Genomic DNA, 27886 nt, shown 5'->3' on the forward strand with positions numbered 1-27886 from the left:
TGTATCAGCGCTGAACAAACCATCATGACCTGTTTTCTGGCTGATGCAAACAGATTCACCCTTGTAAAAAATACACTGAGTGGCATTAGCTCTTAATAGATAGGATTTAATGGTAGTATCTGCAGCTGTCGGCTGTGGGATTTCTTTTTAAGAGCGCAGTTATGATTTAGGCCAGACACATAAGACTATTGCAATTAGGGAGGTAACTAAAAAGGTTTAAATGACCTTGTAGGGAGAGGGGTCTCTATTCCCAGCTGCACTCCCAATGCCGGCTAAGCATCCTGTCTAGATCCGGAGATGGTGCAACACCCCAGCCTTGGAAAGCATATCAGAGGGGAAGGAAGGGAAAGGGTGGTTTGAACTACAAAGTTCAGTTGGCAAACACAGCTCTTCTCTGTCTCTCTGGAAATTTATAAGCCAGCCAGCAAGCAAGGTGGCAAAGCCGGATTTCCAGTGGGAGCAATGTGTCCCCAGGTAAGACACTGCACACAGAAACTGAGCTCAGGTTTGGGGCAACCAGTGGGTGAGTGGGCAGAAGAAGAGGGTTGGGTTTGCAGGGACAGGCAATGGCTTCGCAGCACTTCATAAGCGCAGTTGTGGCCACAGGCTCGCTCGTGTCATTTTGTAGGCAGTAATGAAGCCTGACGAGAGGTCTCCTGCTTGCCGATAGCCGGCTGTTGTCCTAAAAATGCAAACCATCGCCTCAGGCCATGGAATCGGGAACAGGCAGAGGACAGAGGCTCCGGCTGGGCCTCCCACTGCTAGCTCTCCCTTCAGCACTCCCGACTTGGACAGAGAAAGCTGGTCTTTACCCTTGTACATAAGGACACAGAAGAAAGGGATTTTTTAAGGTGTCCCAGAGGCTGATGGTTTTAATCCAGACTTTTTGCTGAGCAGATATTAAAGATGGGGGCGGGGGGATGGCTACCACCAATCCTCACGTCCCCATGTGTTTTCTCATGCAAAATAAGCTTTTTGAACTTGCAAGCTGCATTTTCGCTTAGTTCCCCAGTGCCCCCCTCTCCCCCCTCCACCTCTATCCTCTTTGTTTTCTCTATAGAGTAGGCAAGTAAATCGGACCCTCCCTCAGCAAGTCTTTTAACGACGGCTCATTAATAATCGATGGGCCTGGCGAACGCAGGGGTTCACAGCTCCGGGGCGAGGCAGCCGCAGACCCCGCACCACGTGGGAGACCCCGGCCTGAAGGAAGCCCCCGGGCCGAGGCTGGCGCGGCGGGGCCGCTGATCTGGAGGCTGCGCCTAGACCCGCAGATCCACGGAAAGCAGGCCAGGTCCGGGGCTGCCTGCCTGGACCGAGCTTAGCCATGCAAACCGAGTCGTCCCTTTCCGCAGTGTTTGTTGTTTGTTTTTGTTTTGAAATGCTGCCTTCCTGCTTCCCCAGCAGCCTGCCGGTCCTAAGACTGCAAAGACTTCCTTGACTTGGGGAAAGGCAAATTTTGAGTGGTAACTTGTCCCCCATTGGCTCTGAGGGTCTTTGTTGCCCACTGCTCGTATTTCAGAAGCCCTCCTCCTCTCTTGTCAGTCTCCTTGGAAGCAAACCCTGAAGTTGGAAAAAAAAAAAAAATGCATGCTGTTTCCTTGTGTTTTTAGGCATCTATTATTTCTATGGAATTCTTGACAGACAACAAAAGATTAAAAAAAAAAAAACTGTCGATTTTTGCTGTCAAGGAAACAAGCTGTTCTCCCCATTTAAGGCTCCCTTGGTAAACCTGGTTAGAAACTTTATTAAGAATTGATGAATATAGTCAGTCTCTCACAGAAGTCACCTGGAGCTGTTTCTAGATCTACACTATACGGAGAGCTTGATGAATCCCTGAAAGTGAATCCCGGCTGGATGAATGACCCTGGTTTTCTGAAAGGCCTGGTGGAAAGGGGCTGACCCAGGTGGGCCTTTCACGTGGTGGATGCCCTTGTGCTGCTCTGGAATAGGAACAAGAGCACTAGCCCCTCACACCTGTGTAGCGTTTCCTGGTTCAAGAGCCCTTTCAAAGGAACTATCAACTTTGCTCCCCTGTAACCTGGCGGGAAGGTAGAACATGCCGATCAGGTGGGCCACAAGGAAGTGATAGGGAGACCTCCAACTTGCTGCCCCCTTAGGGTTGCAAGTAATGGTAGCATGTAACCCCTTCTCTATATGTTTCCATCTTCCTTTGACACATTTTTCTCTTTATTCACCATTACGTATTTGTTAATTACTTTCCTTAAAATGCTACTTTCCAGGGAAATGAGGCAGGTATTCTGGGTCATTCTCCTTGCTGTGTTCATATCCCTATTGATTCTATCTCTTCTTGGTTAAGAGCCAATCGGTCCCACGAACCCCTGTGATGTCAGTAGGACTTAATGAACTTGAATTGTGACCACAATTCAATTGGTAGGACTCTGTTTATGTTTACACAGTGGTTTTAACTTTGTTGTCTTAATAGACCCTGACAGCAGTAATTTGTATATCTGGACCCACAAAACGGAGGCCACCCCAGTAGCCTGGCCCATGTCACACATCTAAACCTAAGTCAGCCTGCACTTATGGGAAATATTTTGCTCTTGGGGAAACCTACCACCCACCAATCACAATTCTCCAACTCAGTTCTAGCTAGTTTAACTTACCCTAGAAAGTGGGCCCTCATGGGGTGCCTGGGTGTCTCAGTTGGTTGGGTATCCATGACTGATGACTGAGGTCATGATCACTCAGTGGGTTCAAGCCCTGAGTCGAGCTCTGTGCTGATAGCTCAGAGCCTGGAGCCTGCTTCAGATTCTGTATCTCCTTCTCTCTCTGCCCCTCCCCCACTCACATTCTGTCTCTCTCTCAAAAAATAAATAAACCTTTAAAAAAATAAATAAAAAAGAAAAAGAAAGTAGGCCCTGCTGGCTCTATAAGGAAATCCCCGGCCGCCTAGCCAATTCCGCCTTGTATCCGTGTTCTGCTTCTGATGCTCTTTGAAACTTGCTCTTGCCCAAAGTCCCTCGAGAAGAGTGGCCCACCATTTATGAGGCATGTACTACTCCAATTCATTAATTATTTTCCCTTGGATAACGAGTATCAAACTTGTTATTAAATTGTATTACTTTTGTTATTTGACAACCTTCATAGCAATCCCATGAAGTAGGGATTTTCAACATCCTTCTCAGATGAGGCAGCTAAAGCTCAAGAAAGTTACGAATTTTCTCTTCCCCCCATTGTCATGCTGCTACTTGCCTGGCAACTAGGGCATGTTCACAGATGTACAAAGCTTATCGTCTATTTGGGGGAAGCCTGTAAGCCAGCAGTTAAGCTGTGGTATGTACCCCCAGAATCATAATTCAAGGTAGAATTGTAGTCCTCTGAAAAGAATATGAGCTAAGTACTGTATCATTTCAGAGTAGGGAGAGATTCCTTTTAATGGAAGGAACATATAGAGTGGTTGGTCAAAGTCATGGTCCTTGGTATCACAGGGACTTGAGCTGAATCAGCTTCATTATTTGGTGGCTGTTGATATTGGACAAATTATTTAACCTAAGTTAATAATTAAAACTTAATCTAAGTTTTAGATTCCTCATCTGTAAAACTAAGTTTGTTATACTTACTGCATTTCCATGGGGATTAAATGAGATAATCCATGTAACTCATGGGGACTAGACAGAGTGAGGACTCAAAAAATGGTGGCAATTGTTGGAATACTCTGCTTGCTTGGGATTTTGACAGCTAGAGATGGGGCAGATGATGACATTTCTGTCTTTCTTTTCTTTTCTTTTCCTTTTTTTTTCTTCCAAGTGTGATGGAAAGAATTTTAAGAAGGGGTAAGCAGGTTGTATTTACATTTTATATAAATCACTTTCTGACATTTTCTGCTTCATAGTCCTAAAATTGCACTGTGGTACAAGTCGCTTGCAAAGAAGGTAATTACCAAGATAGTTTACAATTTGACCAGTACATTACAAAGCACTATTACCTCTTCTCTACAACAGTTTCAATAGATATTGTTGTCTCCTATTAATAGAGGAGAAAATAGAAGCCCAAGAAGAAAAATAACTTGTTTCCGGTCACACTTTTAGTAGCCGGACCAGATTCCTTCCTTTTTCTGATTCTTGTTCACGACTTCTTTCCTTGAAACTATTCTATGTCTCTTTTGCCTAACATTTTCAGTATACTAGGCATTGCTTCAAGTACATTATACATTTTAAGTCAACTAACCTGTACTGCATTTCCTTGAAGTTGGTACTTTTGTTAACCTACAGGTAAGCGGGTGGGGACAGGGAAGGCAAGTGACTTGCCCAAGGTTTCTTAGCATGTGCTGGACCTCTGCTTGGCACTGTTCCCATGAAATTATGCATCCCCTGGTTGCGTGCTCCGTGACCTCCAGTTTCTCTTCTATGATTCCTTCCACCTTGTTCCAAACCGAATAAGAACCAGCCTGAGGTGAACAGGTCGTCAATAGGTGTCTGCGACACCGGGCAGCTCACCTTGCAAGGAGACAACAGCCACGAGTATTTGAATTGCTCTGTTGCACACTTTCCAGGCTCCCTGTGACCAGGAGAGACATGGCTTAGCAGAGAGGCTGCACACGTGCAGGTGCTGGGGCAGCTGGGGTGGGGAGATCATGGGATTTGAAGTAAATAGAGCTGGGATGAAGACCAGTGCAGCCATGGGCACTTGCTCTTCCGGAACCCTAAGCAAATCGTTGACATTTTGAGGGGGGTCTATGCTATGTCTGAATTGCTATGTCTGAAAAAAACTGGGAGTAATATGAGCATTTTCCCACCTGCCTCACACATTGTTCTCAGGATAAAATAAAGCAGTGTATGAATATGCAATGTGAAGACTCTACATTGTATATAAATAGGAAGCACCAAAGGCCTCCAACCATTTTTAATATCAAATAAAATCCTGATTTGTCTAGTTGTCTAGAATGACGAGTGGAAATAATTTGTTTCTGTAACTGAACCCAGATTAGATCTCTGGACACCACCCTTCTATTAACGCACCTTGATTTTTGAATCCATGGAATTATTTTCACTTCCACGTCTTTTAATGATTGCATCACATTCCTTATTTTAGGAGAGAATCTGAACCCACAGGTCTCATCAGCTTAACACCTTTGTCCAAAGAAAAAAGAGGGGACACTTTCCTGGTTTGTAACATTAACTGATAACTTTAGTCAATGTGGCCCCCTCACCAGGGTATAGGATATAGGATAAGGTCACATTCATTTTGTTATTCAAATTATAGTAGCTGTGTTTCATCCAGTTTCCTCTTTCCCCATGGGGTTCCATGAAAAAACCAAGACCCTTAGAAATTTACTCAGTCCAAAGAGCTTAGTCTCCATAGATACATCACTTGACAAAGGAAGAAAGTAGAACATCTGGTCAAATGGCAGAAGAGCCCCTTTCTCTGCTGCTGTTGTTGCCATCCACAGCAAACCCTGCAAGTTGAGGAGCCGATATACTGCCTATTGACAAGCTGCTCTGTCAAGATTGTAATGGGGTCATGGTGGTTTGTCAGCATGAGGATCCGGGAAGGGAGGAGAGCCCCTTCCTGCCCCAGGATTCCTGAGCCTCCAGGGTGAGAGCCCCACGTGAGCAGCAATCTCAGTCCTCACGCCCACAGCACTGCCCTGGGGCTGCAATAGTTCCAGAGCCACCATCAGAAGGGAGTTGAGCCTTGGCCACTTTGGGGGGCCTAGGACCAGTCCTCCTCTCCAGCAATCCTGGTACCAGGGTTTAGTCACCGCTTTGGGACTCTCCTTTCCTTCTAATGACTTTCCTCCTCAGGGTCCTTTTGTTTCTCCTGCAGCCTAGTGCAAGGGTCGTCAAACTACAGCCTGTGGGCCACATCAGCCTGCTGCTGTTTTTGTAAATAAAGTTTTATTGGAACACAGCTATGCTCATTTGCTTACATATCTTCTATGGCTGCTTTCATACCGCGGAGTGGAGGACCTATGGTGACACGCTGTGGCCTACAAAGCCTAAAATGTCCACTACCTGGCCCTTTGTGGAAAAAATGTGTTCAGACACCCGTGACCATCAAAAGTGTCACAGTGACATTGATTATGGCAGTAAAATGTTCTTCTACAAGGTTCTGTAGTCAAATAAATGGAAGGATGTAAATGAGTGCATGTGTGAGGGATAGCGCCAATCATCAAAGCAGCTACACTCCAGGTTCTTGTCAAACCACCATCGGCAATTCTTTTATACTCTGTCCCCAGCCGCAATGATTTTTTCCCCCAGAACAAAGAAGATGAGCTCTAAGTTGATTTGAGATCTCCACTTCCAGAAATAGAAATAGGTACCAAGTTTTAAATAGAGAACAGCCTGACTCATCAGTATCCCAAACACACGCCCAGGGATAGGAAATGCTATCATAGGGAACAGCCAATGGCTTCTCAAAATAAATAAGTGCTCGTACTCAGAGTAGTAGTAGTCACGTCAGGTGCCTTTTGGACTACTAAAAGATAAAGAGACATGAAATCAAACTTTTTTGGAAGATTTTGTGAACAGTAATCTTTATATTGAAAAACATTCACGAGAAAAGCACTAGAGTCATGTTGACCCAACTAATTAAAAATGAGAAAATTCACAATGTAGTTGGCTTTTCCTCTCTTGCTTCATGAGCCTTGTTGTCCAACAGCCTGAGCTAAACATGCTGTGTCAATCTTCTCTTTTACATTTCCTGGGTGTTTTCTTCTGAGATTCTGCAACAACCCTGTCATTATTTTAAATATTTTTGCCTGTAAATTTCAGAATACTTGATCTGATTTTAATAGGATCCATGTGTGAAATCCTTTATTTTTTTTTTCATCTATCGTTCTGATTCTTTCTGCTCTTTAGTACAGCACAGCTTGGTAGCACTAGGTACGTCTTGTTGAAAGTATGTCCATAAATATGTCCCTTGCAGCATGGAACAGCTTGTTAAATTGGCAGTCCTCAGCAGTTTGCCTAGAAAAGTTTGCCTCACTTGCGATAGTCCAAATGTAGGGCAGAACACAGCGTAACTTTTTATCTAATTTTACCAATTGACATATTCTTCAAATTTTTAACTACCTCGTGTCTTTTCCTTACAGTGCCGACACCTGACTTTAAAGTGGCTGAATGTTCTCCCAATTGCCAAATGTGGATAGGGAAATTACCTTTTATTACTGGATATTAATCTGGGGAGAAATTAAAGAAAATAATACAATAATTTAAAACAGGATGCTAAATACACTGTGGGAAATGCATCCCAAATGGCTGGGGCCACTGATTTCTATTCCTTAGGTGGGATTAGTGTTGTTCTTCTTTATGGCAAGGGTGGGGCTCACTAATTTTAATTTTTCAAGTTTTGTTGATATCCTTTAGTGGTATACAGTACTTAATAATACCCCCTCCCCTCCTTGTTTTGGAGAAAGAGAGGGCGAGTGGAGGAGAGGGGCACAGAGAGAGAGAGAGTAGAGAGAGAGAGAGAGAGAGAGAGAGGGAAAATCTTAAACAGGCTCCATGCTCAGTGCAGAGCCTGATACAGGGCTTGATCCCACGACCCTGGGATCACAGCCTGAGCCAAAATCAAGAGTCAGACACTCAACCAACTGAGACACTCAGGCACCCCTAAGATACACCATTATTGAGACTGATACACTTTGGGATTTTATTGGTATGCTCTGATTTTCATCTCTCGCTGGTTAGGATCCTGTTTAGAACTAGGAGTGACAAATATAGAAGGACTTTCAATCCATAATTTAATGTCACAAGGATGAGCCTTCAATGCCACAGCCCTTTGCCCTCACCTCTGTGAGAGGAGGCCAGGTTCTCTCCCTCCCTATGTCTATAGAACATGGTCAGGCAGCACGTATGTCTTCAGGCCTCAGAACACCAGAAAAACTCCTTGTCAGCCTGTAATTACACTATTTACAATGTACCAAACCTTTTCCTGGGGGGAAACCGAACAACGAAACAAGACAAAACAAAGCACATATCTGAATGTGGCATCGGTGAAGGGACCCATAGCTTTGTGTTCAGTAACCCTGTTTTGGTGGCCACACCCTCCAGATGGCCCTAAGTGCTTTCAGGAAGTTGCCTGAAGAGAATGCATTTTCCATGCTTACTCCCTGTCTTCAGATTTTATCACTCAGCAGAGTATTTGCCTGTTTATGAAGAATTTATTAGAAAATATCATTGCTGGAACAATTCTTGAAGAAAGCCTTCTTAGAAATCCAAAGTGGACTTTTTAGCAAAATGACACATACTTTTCCACCTTCTTCTTCTTTTTTTTTTAATGTTTATTTATTTTTGAGAGAGAGAGAGTAAGCAGGGGAGGGGCAGAGAGAAAGGGGAGCAGAGGATCTGAAGCAGGCTCCACATGACAGTAGAGAGCCCAACACAGGGCTCAAACTCACTAACTGTGAGATCATGACCTGAGTCCAAGTTGGATGCTTAACCGACTGAGCCACCAGGTGCCCCTCCACCTTTTAAACATGCTTTCCCAGCTGCAGGTGAGTAAGGACCACTGCATTTAGATCATTTTAGTTTTACTGAAATTATGTGAGACATAGACTCGCCTTTGATTTTCAGAGGTGAACATTTATATTCCACACCTCTCTCAAGGGTAAGAGACAGAATCTGAATCTCTTAGTATTTCTTAAAAGTGGGGGGTTGGAGTTTTACTGACTTCAGAATCATCTTGGGTAGAAGTTACAAGTGCACATTGCTGGGATTCACTTCTAACTCACTGAATCAGAGCCACTAAGGTAGTATTGGGGTAATTCTGATGCATATGAAAAATTTGAGAGCATCACATCCATTGCCCTGTACATAGCTGGTGTTCAATATATTTGTGTGTGTGTGTGTGTGTGTGTGTGTGTGTGTGTGTGAAGGGAATAAAAATATTCCAAGGAAATTTAAAAAATTATTCAAATATAGTCCTGTTTAAAAAAGAATTAAATGTCCTTCAGGCTTTATGTTGATTTAACCATGTTAAAACTGTGACCAAAGACATTCTAAATTGTGGAACTGTGGTTGATAATTGAAAGAGAAAATCTCTTGGCATCTTGAAGAGTATTTTCTAATACTCTTAGAGGGGTCTGTAAAGCACATTTAAAATAACTATCCTGGATCACTTTACTATTTTTTTAATTAGAAAAATTTAATTATTGCCAAAAGCTATTTGCTGGAATTATATAAAAATGTTTACAGATGCCTTAGGAAGAAAACAGCAGAATGTGGAACTAATTGTGTTGATTCAAGATAATTATGAAACACAAATGACCATTACTTACAACAAGTCCCCTGACAACTAAGGGTTGACTCCAGGGATCAGGCTCAAATGAAGGAAATAATAATAATAATAATAAAAGAGCGGTGATATACTTATGTGGTAATAATCAAAGTAGAAAATGTGCCCTATTCCCAAGTTAATAAAGGCCTTTAGCGACATTTCAGTTTTTCAGTTATACAAGCTATATTTTCACTAAGTAAAGCTTCTTCCCCCACCCCCTAACTTCAAAGGAGTGTCTTGTTTTCAAAAATCTTGAATTCCTATCGCATTGACTCTTGGGAATATGAGGTGAATGAATTACGTTTCCTGACTTTCCCTTATGGTGGAGAGAGACATATTTGGGTATGAATTATTTTTATTTCTTTTCCATCCTAGATTTTCAGTGAGATTTCATGCCAGGGTTGCAGGTAAGAGCCCAGAAGAGACTTTCTGGGTGCTATAAGATGTCTTGGCACAAAAGACCTGAGCAACTATCATCGGGGTGTTTGCAGGTGGTCCCCAACCTGTGTGGACTTCTTGTTCTATTGTGATTTGATCATGCTCTATTTAGACTAAAAGGTAGAATCAAAAACACAGAAAAGGCCAGAAACTTCTATTGGGAATCACCACCAATAAGAAATGTTAGAGGACCAAACATGATTTTGAGTCTTCTATTGAACAATAACATCTTGGAGACAGACTCTAACACCTTTGTAGGAAAACAGTTAGGTTTCAATTTCACATTACTTAACTGAAAGACAAGCTGTAAATCAACATGTAAGTCACCAGATCAACAATGTCTAATAGAAATAGAAGGTGAGCCACAGATACAATTTAAAATGTACTGCTAGCTACTTCAAAAAAAGTAGAGAGAGACAGGTGAGAGTAATTTAATATTTTATTTAACCCATTATTTCCAGAATATCATTTTAACATTTAATGACTATAAAGATCATTAATGAGATATTTGATATTCTTTCATCATACTAGGTCTTCACATGTCACTTTGAATTAGCCAAATTTCAAGTGTTCAATGGCCACATGTGGGTAGTGGCTGCCATATTGGACAATTTAGCCCTGGACTGTTAATCTTCCATCCATGTATTAGTTCTCTAAGAGGGACTCTTTTGAAGGATGAATTATTTCAAAGGCTGTAAAATGTTGTCATTTCCATGTGATCTTAAGATGAGTATGTGTCAGTGAATGACCAGGAGTGACAGTGGGAAATGTGCTTTCTGTTGATGTATTTGAAAGTTACTCTTGGGTTTTCCCAGGCTGCAGAGGCTGACCTTTTCCAGCACTGTTACTTGTTCAGTTGCTGCACTTACTAGGTTGGGCTATCAGACAGACACTGCAATTTGCAATGTGCTATGGCTGTGCTGGACTGTTGGACTGTTGGATGATACTTTAAGATGTCTTTACTCTCTGTTAGTGGCTGTCTCACTGCAGCTTGCTATCTAGCAACTGCTTATGCCTCCTCTGCCAAAGATGCTGAGCCAGTGGACTGGTCTCATTCTAGGCTTTCACTATTGGCTAGTAACTGGACAGAGATCTCAAGGAGCCAGACATGGTGTTCATGGCAAATGTGAGTCTCATAGGCAGAGTGAAGGTTGAGCAATGCCATGACTCAGTGTTTAGACTTAATCTCAATCTGGAGTGTTACACATCAATAATATACTATTGACTTAGAAACATATCAGCTTTCTTGAACTGTTTTCATTTGTTTCTGGATTTCAAGTTCAGAAAGTTGATAATTATATATCATATAATTCATGACACCATATCATTGGTTTGCACAGGTTTCTGTCAACCAACTGACTGATTCACTTATATGTCACCTATCTCTCTATCAACTGTCCATCCATCTTTTTATCAGTCCATCTCATTTGATTCCCATTTTTCAACTTCTGTCATTCTGGTTCTTTCTCCTATCACAAACAGTCATATTAATATGTTTAATGATATCTTTTTGTTTTCATGTTTTTATAAGACATTTGTTCATGCATTCTAGTTTATACAAGTGTCATTATGTTACACAGATCATTCTATTTTCTTTTTATCATTATAGCCTATTGATTCTAAGACCTATCCATATAGCTATGTAAACATTCAGCTATTTGTTTCTAATTACTGTAGAATACTTCATAGTTGGTATCTACCATGTTTTACCTGTCCACCAGCAATAGACTCCATGATTACCTCACACCATGACAAACAGCACTGTGATAAATATCATGGAGGATGCCCCCCTTCCCCGCCCTTCCCCCCCCTGCCCCCACTGTATGAGAATATTTTTGAGAATTGTATCCAGGAAGAGTACTATTTGTCATAGGGAATATTTAATTTAACTAAGTACTACCAAGTTGCTTCCAGAATGTCTGCACTGGTCTATGCTTAAATAATCAGGCATATGAAGGTTTTCATATAGCCATATGCTCAACAATAATGGCATTATTCAGCTTTTCAATTTTAATCAACCTAATGAATTTCTTAAACTTTTTTATGCTATCATGTCAAAGTGTATGGTAAAACATAAAATTGGGAAGCAAACCGAGGTGATAAAATCCAGTTTTCTATTCTTTTTGAAAAACATTTGACCATGTGCTGGTTGATACAGGCCTAGAGACAAGTCACTATGCTTAATAAAAGTAGTGAGAGTGGGAATCCTTGTTTTGTTTCTGATCTTAGAGGAAAAGCTTGAAGCTTTTCACCGTTAACTATGGTATTAGCTGTGGGTATGTCATAAATGGGCTTTATTATGCTGTGGTACATTCTGTTTATACCTACTTTGTTGAGAATTTTTGATCACAAATAGGTACTGAATATTGTCTAATGCTTTTTCTGCATCTACTGAGATGATCATATGATTTTTATCTTTCATTTTGTTAATTTGGTGTATTGTGTTGATTGATTTGCAGATGTTAAACCATCCTTGTATCTCTGAATTAAGTTCCACTTGATCATACTGTATGATCGTTTTAATTTAATGTATTATTGAATTCAGTTTGCTAATATTTTGTTGAGGATTTTTGCATCTGTGTTCATCAGGGATATTGGCCTGTAATTTTTGTGGTGTTTTGTCTGGTTTTGGTATCAGGGTAATGGTGGCCTTGTAAAATGAATTTGGAAGTGTCCCCTCCTCTTTAATTTTTTGGCAGATTTTGAAAAGGGTAGGTGTTAAATCTTTGAATGTTTGGTAGAATTCACTAGTCTGATCCTGGACTTTGTTTCTTGGGAGGTTTTTAATGACTAATTCGATCTCTTACTAGTAATCAGTCTATTTAAATTTTCTATTTCTTCCTGACTCAGTCCTGGAATATTGTATATTTCTAGGAATTTATCCATTTTTTCTAGGCTGTTCAGTTTGTTGGCATAAAATTGTTTGCTTATGATCCTTTGCATGTCTGTGATATCAATTGTAACTTCTCCGCTTTCATTTTGATTTTATTTGAGCCTTCTCTCTCTCTTTTTTTCTCCCCCTTGGTGAGTCTACCTAAAAGTTTGTCATTTTGGTTGATCTATTCAAAGAACCAGCTTTTAGTTTCATTGATCTTTTCTATTGTCTTTTTAGTCTCTTATTTCTATTCTGATCTGTATTGTTTCCTTTCTTCTACTAACTTTGGGCTTCATTTATTCCTTTTCTAGTTCCTTTAGGTGTAAATTTGGATTATTTGTTTTGGATTTCTCTTATTTATTGAGTTATTTAGATTTCTCTTATTTATTGCTCTGAACGTCCCTCTTAGAATGGCCTTTGCTGTATCCCACAGATTTTGGTATGTCATATTTCTGTTTCTAAATATTTTTAAATTTCTCCTTTTATTTACTTGATGATCGAGTGGCTGTGCAGTTGCATGTTGTTTAATATTCAGGTTTTTGTGTTTTTTCCAGTTTTCTTCTGTCCCCATTTAGGTCTGTTAATATTTGCTTTCTAATTTTGATGGTTCTATGTTGGGTGAATATATATTTATAAATGTGTATCTTCTTGCTAGATTGGCCCCTTTATCATTATTTAATGCCATCCATTGTCTTTTATTACAGTCTTTGTTTTAAAGTTTATTTTGTCTGATATAAGTACGGCTACATCAGCTTTCTTTTAATTTTCTTTGCATGGAATATATTTTTTTCATCCCTTAACTTTCAGTCTCTGTGTGTCTTTAAATCTGAAGTGAGTCTCTTGTAGGCAGAAGTCTCTTTTTTTATCCATTCAGTCACAGCCTTTGACTGGAAAATTTAGTCCATTTACATTTAAAGTAGTTAGTAGTTAGTGGTAGGTATGTCATTTAACTTAACTTATTAACTTAACATTAACTTATTGACATTACAAAAATTTTTTTAATGTTTATTTATTTTTGAGAGAGAGAGAGAGAGAGAGAGATCAGGCGAGGGGTAGAGAGAGACACACACACAGAATCTGAAGCAGGCTCCAGGCTCTGAGCTGTCAGCACAGATTCTGATGCAGGGCTCAAACTCATGAGCCATGAGATCATGACCTGAGCCAAAGATGGATGCTTAACTGACTGAGCCACCCAGGTGCCCTGTACTTACTGACATTTTTAAAAATTGTTTTATGGCTGTTTTTGTAGTTCCTCTCTGTTCCTTTCTTCTTCTCTCTCTTCCCTTGTGGTATGATGAGTTTGTTCAGTGTTTTGTTAAGATTCCTTTCTCAATTTCTTTTGCGCATTTACTATATGTTTTTGATTTGTGGCTACTGTGAGGTTCACATGTAACATCCTATGTATATAACAGTCTATTTAAATTGATAGCAACTTAAATTTGAACACATTCCAAACTCTACATTTTTACTCACCCCATCCTCATATTTTATATTTTTGATGTCACATTTTACCTCTTAATCAACAGCCTGGTTTGTTCTTGATGTGTCCCTGTTGTTGAGGGTATGCCAAGACCTGTCTGTGTTCCTAGGGGAGGAATCTCATTTAGCACCTAGTTTCAGGCTGATGAGAAGCCAGAGCCTCAGGCAGCAGCTTTTAGAATATGCAAATATACACAGTCCTGTGGGCCCACAACTGTAAACCCTGTTGGCCTCCAGACCAGGAGATCTGGAGGTTGCCCATGGGTGATGGTTGCAAAAATTGGAACTCCAGATGTGTGTGTAAGCTCCTTTCTGAGAGGTATTCGCCAAGGGAGTGTGCCATGATGGTGTCACTCTGCTCACATTCCTAGGAGTACCTCCATAACCTCTAGATGTGTGAGAAAACGGAATCCTTGCTCCTTAGGCTGAAGGTACAGGATAAAAGAATAGGCCTTTTTCAAGGGAAGACTGGGGTTGTGTTTCAGTTTGCTGTCTGTGCAGAGCCCTGGGCAGGGGGGAGGGGCTGCCAAGACTATCCTTCTGATTGTTACAATCTCTTGGAGCTCAGGAACTCCAGCCCCCTTGGCCACAAGGGCCAGGCAAACATGGCATCCCCTGTGTGGTTTATGTGGACCAGCCATCTTCAGTAGGGCAGCTGGAAATATAGGGGCTGGGGCACATTCACCGGCTTCAGAAAAGGCAGTGGGAAAATGTCTTGACTGTTTGGCTTCAGCAATGCTGGAGGAGAATGCCTTGACTATGGGTATATGCTTGCCCCAGGATAGAGGTTGAAGAATGCCATGACTGCTCCTATTTGCCAGCCCAAGCCAGGGTGCAGGGTGAGTGTTGCAACTGCCCATGCTCACCAATGTTAGCAAGGGACTGGAAGAATGCTATTACAATCATTGGTGCTCACTTGCCCCAGCCAGGGAGCAGGGCATCACTGCAGCTGCCTCCACTCTCTGGCCTTGGCAAGGCAGCGAGACAGTGTCATGACCACTTACCCCTTCCTGACTCAGCGAGGCAGCGGGAGGATGCCGTGCCTGAATATACCACCAGCACTAGTGGGATAGGTGGAGAGCACACAAATGGAATCCACCAGTACTTCCATCTCTGGAGAGCACTCCCAACTGCCCCCTGCCCCTCCAGCAGATTCCCCCAGGCCAGAAAATGAATCTCCTTTATATACAGTTGAGGCACTTTTCAAATCAGTGCTTTTTCACCAGATCCTAGGGTGAGAGAGACTGCCCACGAGCTATTTAACAAGAGAATCTGTTTTTATAGCATTTTGCATCCCTTGGACATTAGCCCCATTGATTTTCTAAGCCAGACATTTTTGGGGGCTTCTATCTCTGATGTAGATCCCAAGGGTTCTGGTGTCTGATTTGGGGGACCAATCCCTCACTCCCCTGGAAGAAGTGCCAGACATGTGAGATCCCTCTTTACTCTGCATCGAGGCACAGGGGTAGGGTTTTTGGTGGAACTGTGTCTCTACCTCTCCTACTCATCTCGATGTAGTAGTCCTTTTATCCTCTTGTGGCGAAGCAGTTGAATTAGTTTTCAGAGGGAAATGATCAGTATGTAGCTGTAGATTTGATATGTCCATGGGAGGAAATGAGTTCAGAATCTTCTCATGTTGCCATCTTGAATCCCACTTCTCATTCATCATTTTAAATAGCTTCCTTATGTCCATGCACTTAACAAACTTTCAGTAAACATTTGTTGAGTGAATAAATGAGTAAATGAATGGCAAAATAGAGGGCTATTAACTTGCATGCCATGTAAAGGCAAAAGAGTGTGTCTGTTACTCTGTAATATGAGTGACAGTGATTATGGGAAGGTGAGAACAGGATCTAAAGACAGTAAATTAGAGGATATGTACAAAATGAAAAAATTACAAATAGCACAATTTATACACATATTCTCTTAGATATTTATTCATAATTAGGTTCATTGTAAAATAATTTCAGAAATTATCTTACACAGTTGGTAAACACTACTCTTTGGAGTTTTAAGAAAGTCCTTACCATTTGAACGAAAATACAAGGTCATTCCATAATTTGTTACCAGTATGAGATTCATCTTCGTGCACTCACTTCCCAACTGCACAACTTACTGACTGAGAACTACTGTCAGTTTTCCAGTCCATTCTTTAACGCCTTACAAGAGACCTTGCAAAAAATTCTAAACCTTCCCTTCCGACTTTGGATCACTCTCAGTTCAGAAGCTGTAATGGGGTGTGTGCTTCTCAAGGCCTAAGCTTTGGTCCTGCCCTTCAAAATCAGGCGTTAGCTCATCTCCAGCTTAGGGCGATGAGAGAAATTTCACAGTCAAAGGTAGATTGGTTAAAGCTAATAAGAGTCTAAAAACCTATGAAGACAATAGATAATGTAGCAAGTCAAAATTGCAGAAGTCATTACCACTGAGTATTCAGGAAGAAAGAGGTAGAGCTAAGCACATGGACCAGAGATGTGAGACACTTGCCTACCTTAGTAAAAATAAAGGACCAACAATACTAGATTCTGCCAGATGTTTGACATCACATCAGAAAGATGCTGAAGTTAGCACCACAACACACTTTGCTCACAAAGGTTGGCAGATTCTGGGATGAGAGATCCGGATGGCTGAGGGTGTGGCTAGTTGTGCTGGGGCCAGAAGCTCTTTGCCACTTGCTTACCTTCAGATATTTTGGGCAAACCTAGAACCATGCCACCTCCATTCAGGCAAAAATAGAGAAGGTCAGAAGGTTGTTTTGCATGCTTCCCTTCCATTATCTGATTGCTGAGCACCCAGTTTCTCCAGGTTTTCCAATTTTCATTGGAAAAGTCAACAAGTAGAGGCTACAGTAGAGCCCAAACAGCAAACAGCAGAATGAGCTGATCTGGTCTTTTTATCCCTTCCCAGACTGTGGCACTGATCCTGGAGCTGCACTCAGGCCGGGAGGGATATTCTTCCTTTGCCTCATTTCCTCACATCGTAAGGAATTAAGGGATAATATGGACTTTCCACTTTTATGGGTTGGCCAATACTTTAATGAGATCAGATCCCTTTGACTCTTGTTAAATTAGTAAATGAAAAAGTAGTTGAGGGGCAAATGAATCTCTTGTAGCAGTTTTGCCCTTCTAGCAGATATTAGTTAAGGGTTTTAGGGGCAACAGATGATTTCCTTTACAAATTTTTTTTCTTTTAATATTTATTTATTTTTGAGAGAGAGACAGAGTATGAATGGGAGAGAGGCAGAGAGAGAGGGAGACACAGAATCCAAAGCAGGCTCTAGCCTGCTGGGGGTGATTTTCAAAAGCAACTGACCCAAAAAATGTTTTCGGCAAGCCAATTCACAGCAAATTTTGGGCTACAGACATTATAAACTTATGATCGGGATAATGTCTGTTCTCCAGTTAAAAGTATGTGGTCAAGGGGCTCCTGAGTGACTGACTTTGGCTCAGGTTATGATCTCACAGTACTTGAGTAAGAGCCCTGCATAGGGCTCTCTGCTGTCAGCACAGAGCCCACTTCAGATCCTTTTTTCCCTCTCTCTCTGTCCCTCCCCCACTCACTCTCTCTGTCTCTCTTAAAATAAATAAACTTTTCTTAAAAAAAAGTATGTCGTCAATATATTGCATTATATGTTAATGTGTGTATCAGTATATGCCGATATGTATTAGCCTTACACATACAGATACATAAATAAGAGGGGGTGAAAGCCATAGCCTTTGCCTTCTCTATACCCTCTACAGAGAGATCCTAAGCAGAATCTTGGTGTTGTTCCATACACCAAGAAATGGAGAAGAGTATTAAACCATATTTAAGAATAATAATAATAATAAAAGGTAAGTGATCAAATGCCCTAAGCAAATAAGCCCATTAGTTCAAAATATTATTATTATTATTATTATTACTTTTCATTTTCCTTGGGCAGCAAAAGAATGACCACCGTCCTCCTCTGACCACCTTGCCACACCGTCTTGTTGTTATTTAAATTTGATACATAATGATAAAGCATCATCAAGGCACCTCAATTCATTTGACTTAAAACTCCCTGGTATTCTAAATGCAGTAGCAGTTTCCAACATGTAGTCCTCTGACTGGGATTTTAATGAAAGGATGTTCCTTTTCCTGTTTTTTTTTTTTTTTTTATTTGTTTGTTTGTGTGATTCTGTGAAAATATTTAGCCATTTTCAGCTTCTGAGATAGTTTTCCAACTATAAAATAAATATCTGGTGTCAAGCATTTCTGCTTCAGAATGAAATGAGAAGCGAAAGGCAGTATCCATTAATTTATAATTAAACTGGTTGGGAAAGGGAAGCACATGCTAGCAGATTGGTCCTCGGTGACTGATACGCTCCCTGCCACAGAGCCACTGCTGGAGGATGATTTATTATTTTTCCTAATGTTCCTCATTCTCGTTTCAGCCGAGAAGGTCACCCACAAAAGACAGAATCCAGAAAAGAGGCGACACAGTTTGACTTTGGGTGGCTGCCTTTTTTTTTTCTCCTTTTCTTTCACTTAAATTTCAGTATTTACAGCTTACCAGTCTTAAATTTGACACTCAGCAGACATAAACTGTATTCTTGAGAGGATTAAAGGATTATTCACTCACTAGCTTAATCAGATTAATCAGAGATTTTGAACAAGATATCTAATGCCATTCACAAGATGAGACGCGTGATCACTGCCTGCTAGTTGAACTTGGCTTGAGCAGGCACACACACACGCACGCACACGCACACACTCATGTACACACAAACACATACATTGATATTTTACACACTATGATATTATTATTTAAAAATACTTGTTTTTAAAAAATTTTTTTTCAATGTTTATTTTTGAGAGAGAGAGAGAGACAGAGCATAAGTGGGGGAGAGGCAGAGAGAGGGAGACACAGAATTTGAAGCAGGCTCCAGGCTCTGATCTGTCAGCACAGAGCCGGAGGCAGGGCTCGAACCCACCAACTGTGAGAACATGTGAGCCAAAGTTGGAGGCTTAACCAACTGAGCCAGCCAGGTGCCCCCAAAATACTTGTTTTTTAATCATAATCAATTAGCTTCTAATGCTTACTTTATCTAATGAGAGAAAGAAAAAAAAAAGGTTATGTGCCTCTATATTTTCTAATGCTATTTAGATTTGAATTACTTTGTTCATTATAGGTTGAATTTATTTTTATAACTGCCTATTTATTGTCATATCATTCTTTAAAAGAATCTCTGGAACTTTTTAAGGAAAAATAATTATTTCCATTTTTTACATCCATAGGAAGTAACCCTTGAAATCTGAATATTACTGAATTAAGTTACAGTGTGAGAATAAAAAATAACCTGAAAAATAGATTTATTTGTTATTAATAAACAATAATAATTATTGTTTTTCCATTCCTATTAGGAGCTTAAATTCTATTCTACATTTATTTTAATAAGCTCCTTTTTCTGCAGGAACAGGAGGCAGCAAAGACCCTTTGTACTGCAGACATATTAAACCAGGATGGGACCAACTGTCCCATTGTAGGAACTCTTATTTTAAAGCAGCCTGAGTTAAGCAGATTTTGTTGGATTTACTTTCATTTGGGTCTTATGCTATTTGGAGGATAGAAAATGTAATATTGGAAGTATTCTCAAAGATAGGAAGAAGCAAAATTAAAATGTGAGCCCTATGCGTCCACTCTATTAATCAAAATCACCTGATCTAGGAACTCCTGAGACCCTGGGAGCAGAATTTAGTTATTGCTCCATATTGGCATAGTGGTTCAGAAGGCTGTGGATTTTGATGTTCTTGCTTCCCAACTAGAATCTTATCTCTGACGGTTATACAATTATTATGAAATCTTCATTAATCTGTATAATGCTCATTAATGTTTGGTGGTGATGCTGTCTCAATATAGAATATGAATACCTGATATTTAAGCTTGTATTGTGTCTCCGATGTTTTGAAGTCCTCTCACAGATTACAGCAACCCCATGAAATAACAAAGCATTGCAATACCTATTTTATAGCTACAGAGAGAAAAAGTGCTTTATCCAAGGTTAAGCAATAGAATTAGGGCCAATATCCAAGTCTTTTAGTTTTGAGTCCAAAATAATGCCACTCTTTCTCCTGTTGTGGAGGTGTTGTCTCAGTAATGGCTGTGGGTTTGGATGGCTCCAGCAACACCTACCCTGCCCAAGGAATATGTGTGTGTGTGTGTGTGTGTGTGTGTGTGATGGGACACAGCTTAGTAAGTTTATAGGTATGGTTTGCAGCAATGAAATAAAATAAACAATAGTTCCAACTTAGCAAACACTGGAAACCAAAAACAGCCAATAAAAGTGAACAATGAATTTTGGTCAGTTTCCTGGGCTTTTGAGCTGCAATGAGATTTTATGGCTACGCCACAGCCAAAAGTTAGCAAAGGATGAAATCACAAGCCACTATTTCACTACTCATTGGAGCAGTCGGAACGCTGGCTAACTTTTACAGTGTTTACAATTTGCGATGCACATAACCTATATTATCTCATCTAATCCTGAGGTACGTTCCTCGTTGTCATCCCTTTTTCAGGTGGAGAAACTGGAACACAGAGAATTTAAGTAACGTGCACAAGGTCTCAGGGTTACCAAGTGGCAGGTGGAGCCTACAGCTGGACGCAGGATGTCTGTTCTTCATCACCGTGCCCACTTCCCTGCCATCAAATATGCATTTACAGTTCTGGCTGCTTTACAAAATATGATTTCTACACTGACACCTAGTAATCTTCATTGTTGCACTGTGTATGTATTTGTAGTCCTTTTACCAGAAATGGTGACGCCTGTTCTGGTTTCATTTCAGTCATAGCATGCTTTAAGGGCTTAGTCCGCACCAGATACATGTGAGATGTTTTCTCATTCATCTCAGTTAATCCTCACTTGGGAGATTGGAATTGTTTTGCTCATTGGCAGATAGAGAATGTGAAACTGGGAGAAAGTAAGCAACCTGCCGAAGTACAAGGCCAAGTAAAAAGGCTGCAGTTCAACCCCAGCCTGATTCCATGCCCTCTTGGCCTCTCCCTGCACCTGAACATGAGGCCGCAGTTGGGGGCAGGGAGGGGGGTGGGGGCAGCGCACTGAGCTTTTCAGCCTAGCCTTGCTAGAAGGGACAGAACCAGCACACAAAATAAAAACATTCCAGATTTGCAGGATTACCTTCTCCCCACATGGGGGCCAGGAAGTCTCCTCTCTCTTAGCATGTTTCATTAACACTAAGTAATCAAGCCCAGTTTCCCTTTCCTTTTCCTGGGCCCTCGTAATCTTTTTCACTTTATAAAACTACATTTTTATTTTTAATCAAATGCACTATATTATTTCTGATTCTCTTCTTTCCTTTTGGAGAGGGTGAACCGTATTTGGTTTTCAATTTGCATCCCTGTAAATGGTTTTTGCTCCAAAAGCACAGAACAATGTGATGTTACAAAGATCAAGATCATCTGTTTAACTAGGGTAGAGCTAATCCCAAACTTATTCCTATCTGTGCTGGGTAGAAAAAGGATAAACATTGGGGAGAATGCTGGTATTTTTAAAAATCCATGTGCTATGTTCAGGGACCAGGAATTATTTTAGACAGGCATGACTAATTTTTTCTTGTGTTTAACTATCATTTGCAAAATATCTCAAGTATAGTGAGCACAAGAGCCTCTCAAATACACACATTTCCTGCACATATCCACACCTTCACACAGTGTTATGGGCACACATTTCCTCAATGCCCCAAAGTGAAAAAAAAAAAAAAAGCTGGTTTAAGAATAAACCTCTTCTCTGAAAAAACATTTGCATTGGATTAAAACCACACTAAATTTCTTCTTCTAAAAATATTTGGTAGTGACTTTATTCTGTTAAGAGCGTTGTTTTATTTCACAGAAAATGTAAATAAAGCCGTACCATCATGGAAGTTGATGGGTTTTATAAATGAACTTACAAAAATGAAGTTGGTCTGTTTGATACATTATTGTCTTTATTCAAGTATCCACTGGAAAGGTCCCTAATATGTCAACTAACATGGAATGGAATAACAGTGGAATAACTTTGGGCTTGGTGTAGGAAGTTATTTGGATGCAATTACTTTTTGAGGAGATGTAAGCAGCTTGTGTGTGTGTGTGTGTGTGTGTGTGTGTGTGTGTGTGTGATTTCTCATAGTCACTTTTTTTTACAACTACTCTGTTGTAGCTTATTCTGCACTCCCAATAAAAGCTAATACTTCTGGAAGAGCCAGATCCTTGAGAAATGGTGTGTACGAGATTGTGGACTTAGCATTTCATGGAGAGAGAAATCCTGTGCCGTTTTAACATAAACCAAAGAGATTACGTGACTTAGTGGGCTCTGGGATCACTTATATTTAGTGTGTGAGCAAAGATATTGGATCTCAGTAATTGCAACCATTGGGTTAACATGGCAGTTATTCGAAATGAATGACTCATGTAGGTGAGCCTTCAAGGTTATGGGTCACTGAAAAGCTTTCCCTAGATTCTGCATACAGCTGCTCACTGATCGGGGCTTTCCTACATTGCTGGGGTCTCCTGCTGGCAAAGGCCAAGCTCTTCTCTCCTTCCCTCTCTCTTCTGTGTGTGTGTGTGTGTGTGTGTGCATGTGTGTATGTGAGAGAGAGAGAGAGAGAGAGAGAGAGAGAGAGAGAACGTGTGTGTCCATGTGAGAAGAGACTTCTCATCTCAGGTGTACTGTTTATGGAAAGAGCAGTGAAGACAGGGGACGTGGGCTTCTTAGTGAATCTGCTTATAAGTATTTATTTATTTATTTATTTATCACACGCCTGCTGCTGCTGGAGTTTTGGAAATGTCCTATATCCCGTCCTGGGTAAGTATTTATATGTAAAAACCAAAATATACATTTAAGATGTAAGTGCTCTACTATATGTAAGTTACACCTATGTAATCAAAAAGTTGAGAATCACTTCATTTACAAATAACGTGTTATTTTGTCAGTACTAATTTTTGCACGTGTTACAGTTTCACTTAGTTTTCTTTTGGACCCTCTCGGAATTCCTAACAGTAAGTGACAATGGTGGTTTGGGAGAAGATGCACATTTTTTTTTTCAACGTTTATTTATTTTTGGGACAGAGAGAGACAGAGCATGAACGCGGGAGGGGCAGAGAGAGAGGGAGACACAGAATCGGAAACAGGCTCCAGGCTCTGAGCCATCAGGCCAGAGCCCGACGCGGGGCTCGAACTCACGGACCGCGAGATCGTGACCCGGCTGAAGTCGGACACCTAACCGACTGCGCCACCCAGGCGCCCCAGAAGATGCACACTTTTAACAGCCACCGGTTGCATCTCTGAGCTGCGCTTGCTCAGCTCTTCAGACGTGTCCCCAGCCTTCCACATTATGTCTCTTTCGCAATGGAGAGTTTGCTGAAAGGAATTTTTCTAGAGTTCCATCGTACTTGGGGTTTTCCATTCTTGGTAAACAGTGCCTCGGTCCCTTATGTTTGACACACAGGTGGTCCCCTTCCTGCGATTATTGTAGAAAAACAATGTAGACTTGTAAAATATGTAAAACGAACCAGAAATCCTTAAATAAAAAAGAATGAGGCCAATACAATGGAAGCCATGATCCCAATAACAGAAAATAGGATCATGTCGCTTTATTTCTGAGCAGCCGGCCCTCCTGACCTCTTAAAAAAGCAACACATTAATGATGCATTCGCAAACAACTTGTTTTTACCTGGTGCTGACAGTCAGGCAAGTGGGAGGTTAGAGAAAAGAAGGGAAGGCCAGGCAAGGGGATTGCTTTGCTGTACAGTCTTGGTTTCCCGGCCTTGGCTGATGGAATTATTGTTTATTTTTTTAATTTTCAGAGGTAGGCTGATGACAGCTGAAGAAGACTGTATTTGCTGAGGAGCAGCATGATGGTAGAGAGGAGCAGAGCTCCTGAGGGAGACCTAATGGTTCCTCTCCTTCCTGCACGGAGATAAAGACTTATAATAAGCGTGCATGTTCACCATCTGGCTCTGTGCATGTGGTCCTTATGGAGGGGAAAGCAGCACAATCTGTAAATGATCAGGAGCCATGGCGCTCTCTCCAGAGAATCCACGATGCAATCAAGGTGACAGATGGCATGGCCACTGCTGTGGCCTCATGGAGAAGATCAAAATCACCTTCAATAAACTCTGACTGAAATGGGCATGAGCACCTCAAAAAAGTCAGTTTGTCAGTCAAACTGCGACAGCAAGCTGCATTGGGGAAACATAGCGGCCAGCTCTCTGTTTTCAATCGTTTCCGTCTGACTGGGCCTGAACTATGATCTTTCTCAAATTGTCCTTTCTGTTTAGCTGAAGCAGGCCAGCAAATTGCCAGATTCATTGCTTTATTGAAGAAAATTGAAAACACGATGTCCTCAATTCCGGGGACGCGCGACTGGCAGGTGCTGGGACACCCAAGCGCTGAGAGTGGATCCCCGTGTCTTCAGCCCAAGTTTGCTCAACTTTAGGCAGATTTTTGGATATGAAAATAAAATGCAAATATGTGCCTGGCCTGAAAAGATCAGCTGGCAATGGATATGTGAAGGGTATTAGATGTCCAATAAATGTGTGTAGAATAAACACATGCTTGAAAGGAAAAGGAGGAAGGGAGGAAGGAAGGAAAGAGACGAAGTCTCCGTGTTGTTGGTTCCATGTATTTTGACAGCAGGCTGCCTTGATGATAGATTCGCTATCCATTTCCTTTTCTGTGCATGTTTATCGAATATAGATTGCTGTGAACTTGAAGCCTGGGACATAAGATCGGTGAAATACAGGTGTAACATTTTGTCCTAAACAAATTGTATAGAATTTGTAGAGGTCAACGAGTTCAGACAAATTTCCGTTTTTGACCCCCTTCCTTCCACAGCTGAAACATTTTTGAAAGGTCCAACTGCTCATAAAACTAGAGGGGGATGAGTAAAAGTTACCTGTAGTGGGAGAAAAATACTGTACTGTCTTTTTGAGAGGTAAGGGCACTGATTTCGGGTCAAAGATGATGGATCTTAATGAAAGGACTCTCCCCCTCCCTCTCCCTCCTCCTCCCTTGGCAGAGTTCCACTGTTGTTCTTCCTCCCAAGCTCCAGGAAATGTACATTTCAAGCAAAAGTCGACTTTCCCAACCTTGTGGTTTCCCCAGAACCCTGTATCTGTTCTCTGATCCTGGTGTTTTATATTATTAAGGCTGTGAGGAGATCTCACAATTCCAACATCCCATTGATTTTCCTACTCGAGACCATAATCTTCTAGTTTGCATACTTGCTTTATTTAAAATCCAAATCCTGCTCCTGCCCCTGTCCCCATACTCCATGTTGTAAATTATTTGCTTGACAGCTGAGAAATATCTTACTATTGGGTCCTGGATTCTCATAATGGCTTTCTTTTCCCTCATAGTTGCTTCTGAATGCTAATGTCCTGCTGTAGAGATTTACAAACAACTGAAGGACTTCATCTCTAATCTGTGTACACAAAGCGAGAGAAACTATGAAAAGGGGCTCATATTTTGAGTAACAGAAATTGCAAGAACTTCATACAAGGACTGTCTTTTCACAGAACATGTAAGTGTAGCTGACTTGTTATGTGTCACAGTTCCATGTGGTCTCCTGGGAGCCAGGGACTAAATTTATTCAGGAGGAAATATCTATGGAGTGCTGAACACCTACTAGGTATAGCCTGTGTCAGGAGCTGAGAAATAAAACTTCATAAAGAAAAGTAGGTATCACACAGCACTTTTATGGGCATTCTCCCCTCGGGCTGGCTCTCTGCTGAGCCCGTTTGCATTCTCATCAATAATAGCTCTTGTGGAACACAGGACCCAGACGTGTGGGCTGGTGGGAGCATGCTGTCCTGTCCCTGGAGACACTGTGTGTATTCTCCATCCTGGCCTTTGGCTCTCTGGAATGACAGGCTCTGTAATAGACATGTTCATCAACACGGCCACAAGGAGGGGTGGCAGGATGGGTCATTTCTGTCTATCGGTAGCAGTTTCTTCCCCCCAGACTCCAGCTGCTCACATGGAGTTATGCTTCAGAAAGGCAAATGGGTCTAATCCTTTCCTTAAGGAAAAAGATTATGTGGGGAAATTCAGCAGGGGCCAGAAGGTTGAAGTAGCCTACACTGGAACACGAATGTTGCGAGGCAACCAGCAGGAAATTTAGTAATCAGAGCTCGGCCTAAATTCAGATAATTACGTTCAAGTTCTCTCTGGCATGCAGTGTCACCTGATCGTATGCAAATTGTGTAACCATATATCATTACTCTCTTTTATGTCCTATCATTCCTAAATAATAAATTGCTTAGAGAAAGTTTTTTGTGGTAATTTGCAAATGTGAGTCTGAAAGCAGAGCTTTTCCTTTATAATGCTGCACATATACCCTTGCTCTCTCGGCCCGTGGGTGCGGCAGGTAAGAAGATACGCAGATCTTCAGATCCCACAGGCTCTGAAACTCACAAGGAGGATGGCTTCTGGTCAGAATATGGACAGTAGCTGCAACATGGACTGAATAATTTTTAATCATGGAGAGTGCTTTTTATTTTAATGTTTTGAAAGATTGACACAATGCTGAAAGGAGAGGCTACACAGAAATTTTAAAAGGTGCACACAAGAAGATAAGCAATCTGTTAAAAACTCAGATTTTGAAAGCATGCCATTGGCCTGAAATGGCCTTGGGGTAACAGTAATAAATGAATGTTGATTTCCCAGGCTCTCTGTGCACCAAGCCGTTTGGACTTCTCAAGAGGACAATGCTGTCTTCTTTCAAAAGAGGGAGTAGATGGCTTGCTACCAGTAAAACAGCTCAGACATAGCTCTACTGATTTGGGAACAAAGAAATGGAATGTGGTTTTGTGTGTGTAGGATGTCATCATATGAGCTCACACCAGCTCTAAATTGGGTATTTGGAGGCTACTACATCTTTTGGTCAGATTTCAAATCAAACCCTCAATGTCTGCATTTTTCTGTTCATGCTTCTCTGAACAAGAATGATGGTGAATGAGGATGCCACCCTGTACCTCAAATGTTTCTCAAGCTGCTGGTGTGTTTTGGTTCAGCTTTCATGATTTTTTATACCAGTTTGTGACTTAAAAAAAAAAAAGCTCTCAGCAAAATATTTCTGTTATAGTATGATGTTGTGCTTAGAAAGGTTAATAAACGTTTTACAGAACACATTCATGTTTCGTTCTACTGATTGCTTGACACTCATTTTAATCTTCCTCAGGCTAGCAGTGAGCGAATGGTTCCTGTTTCCCATTAGATTCCTCCACCCTCCATAACGAATGAGCTGTTGATTTGATTTCAATGAATTCTCTTTGGTGAACAATTCACTATAACAAATGCTTTCTTTGGCCATAAAACCATTTATCCTCCATACAGAAATGCTATTTCTGGGGCATTTTGTGCTGGTGTAGGGCATAGTTCTGTTCTTGGGGGTTCTTATAATCAGAAACAGCCCACTTTCCATTCTTCCCCATGACACTTAAAAAATTATTAAGGTCATTTTTTCCATGCTTCTCCATAAGTGTATGAAGACTCTAAAGCAGCAATGTCCAAGAGATGTAGGATGTCATCTACAAATGTGAGTCACGTAAGTAATCATTCCTTTTCTAAGAGCCATATTTTTAAAAAGTAAAAAGCAAATTAAATTAATTTTGATAATAGATGTTATTTAATCCATTAGATAAACAAAATGTATTGTATCCATACAGTAGAATATTTTTTAGTCATAAAAGGAATGAAATTCTGATCCATGATACAACATGGATGGACCTAGAAAACATTATGCTGAATAAAATCGGCCAGATGCAAAAGTACAAATTGTATGATCCCATATGAAGTATCTAGAGTTGTCAAAAATCAAGACAGAAAGTAGAAATGTAGT

The 27886-nt window shown here is 40.9% G+C and overlaps 1 long non-coding RNA gene across 1 annotated transcript; it reads left to right on the forward strand.

The window, feature by feature from the left end:
- On the forward strand, positions 1-27176 carry LOC123586148. The gene is made up of 2 exons (XR_006706628.1): positions 1-474; positions 23850-27176. It is a non-coding gene; the product is annotated as an uncharacterized LOC123586148 (long non-coding RNA).
- Positions 27177-27886: the final 710 nt, after the last annotated feature.

The sequence above is a fragment of the Leopardus geoffroyi genome, chromosome C3 (genome assembly GCF_018350155.1).
Source record: "Leopardus geoffroyi isolate Oge1 chromosome C3, O.geoffroyi_Oge1_pat1.0, whole genome shotgun sequence".
NCBI lineage: Eukaryota > Metazoa > Chordata > Mammalia > Carnivora > Felidae > Leopardus > Leopardus geoffroyi.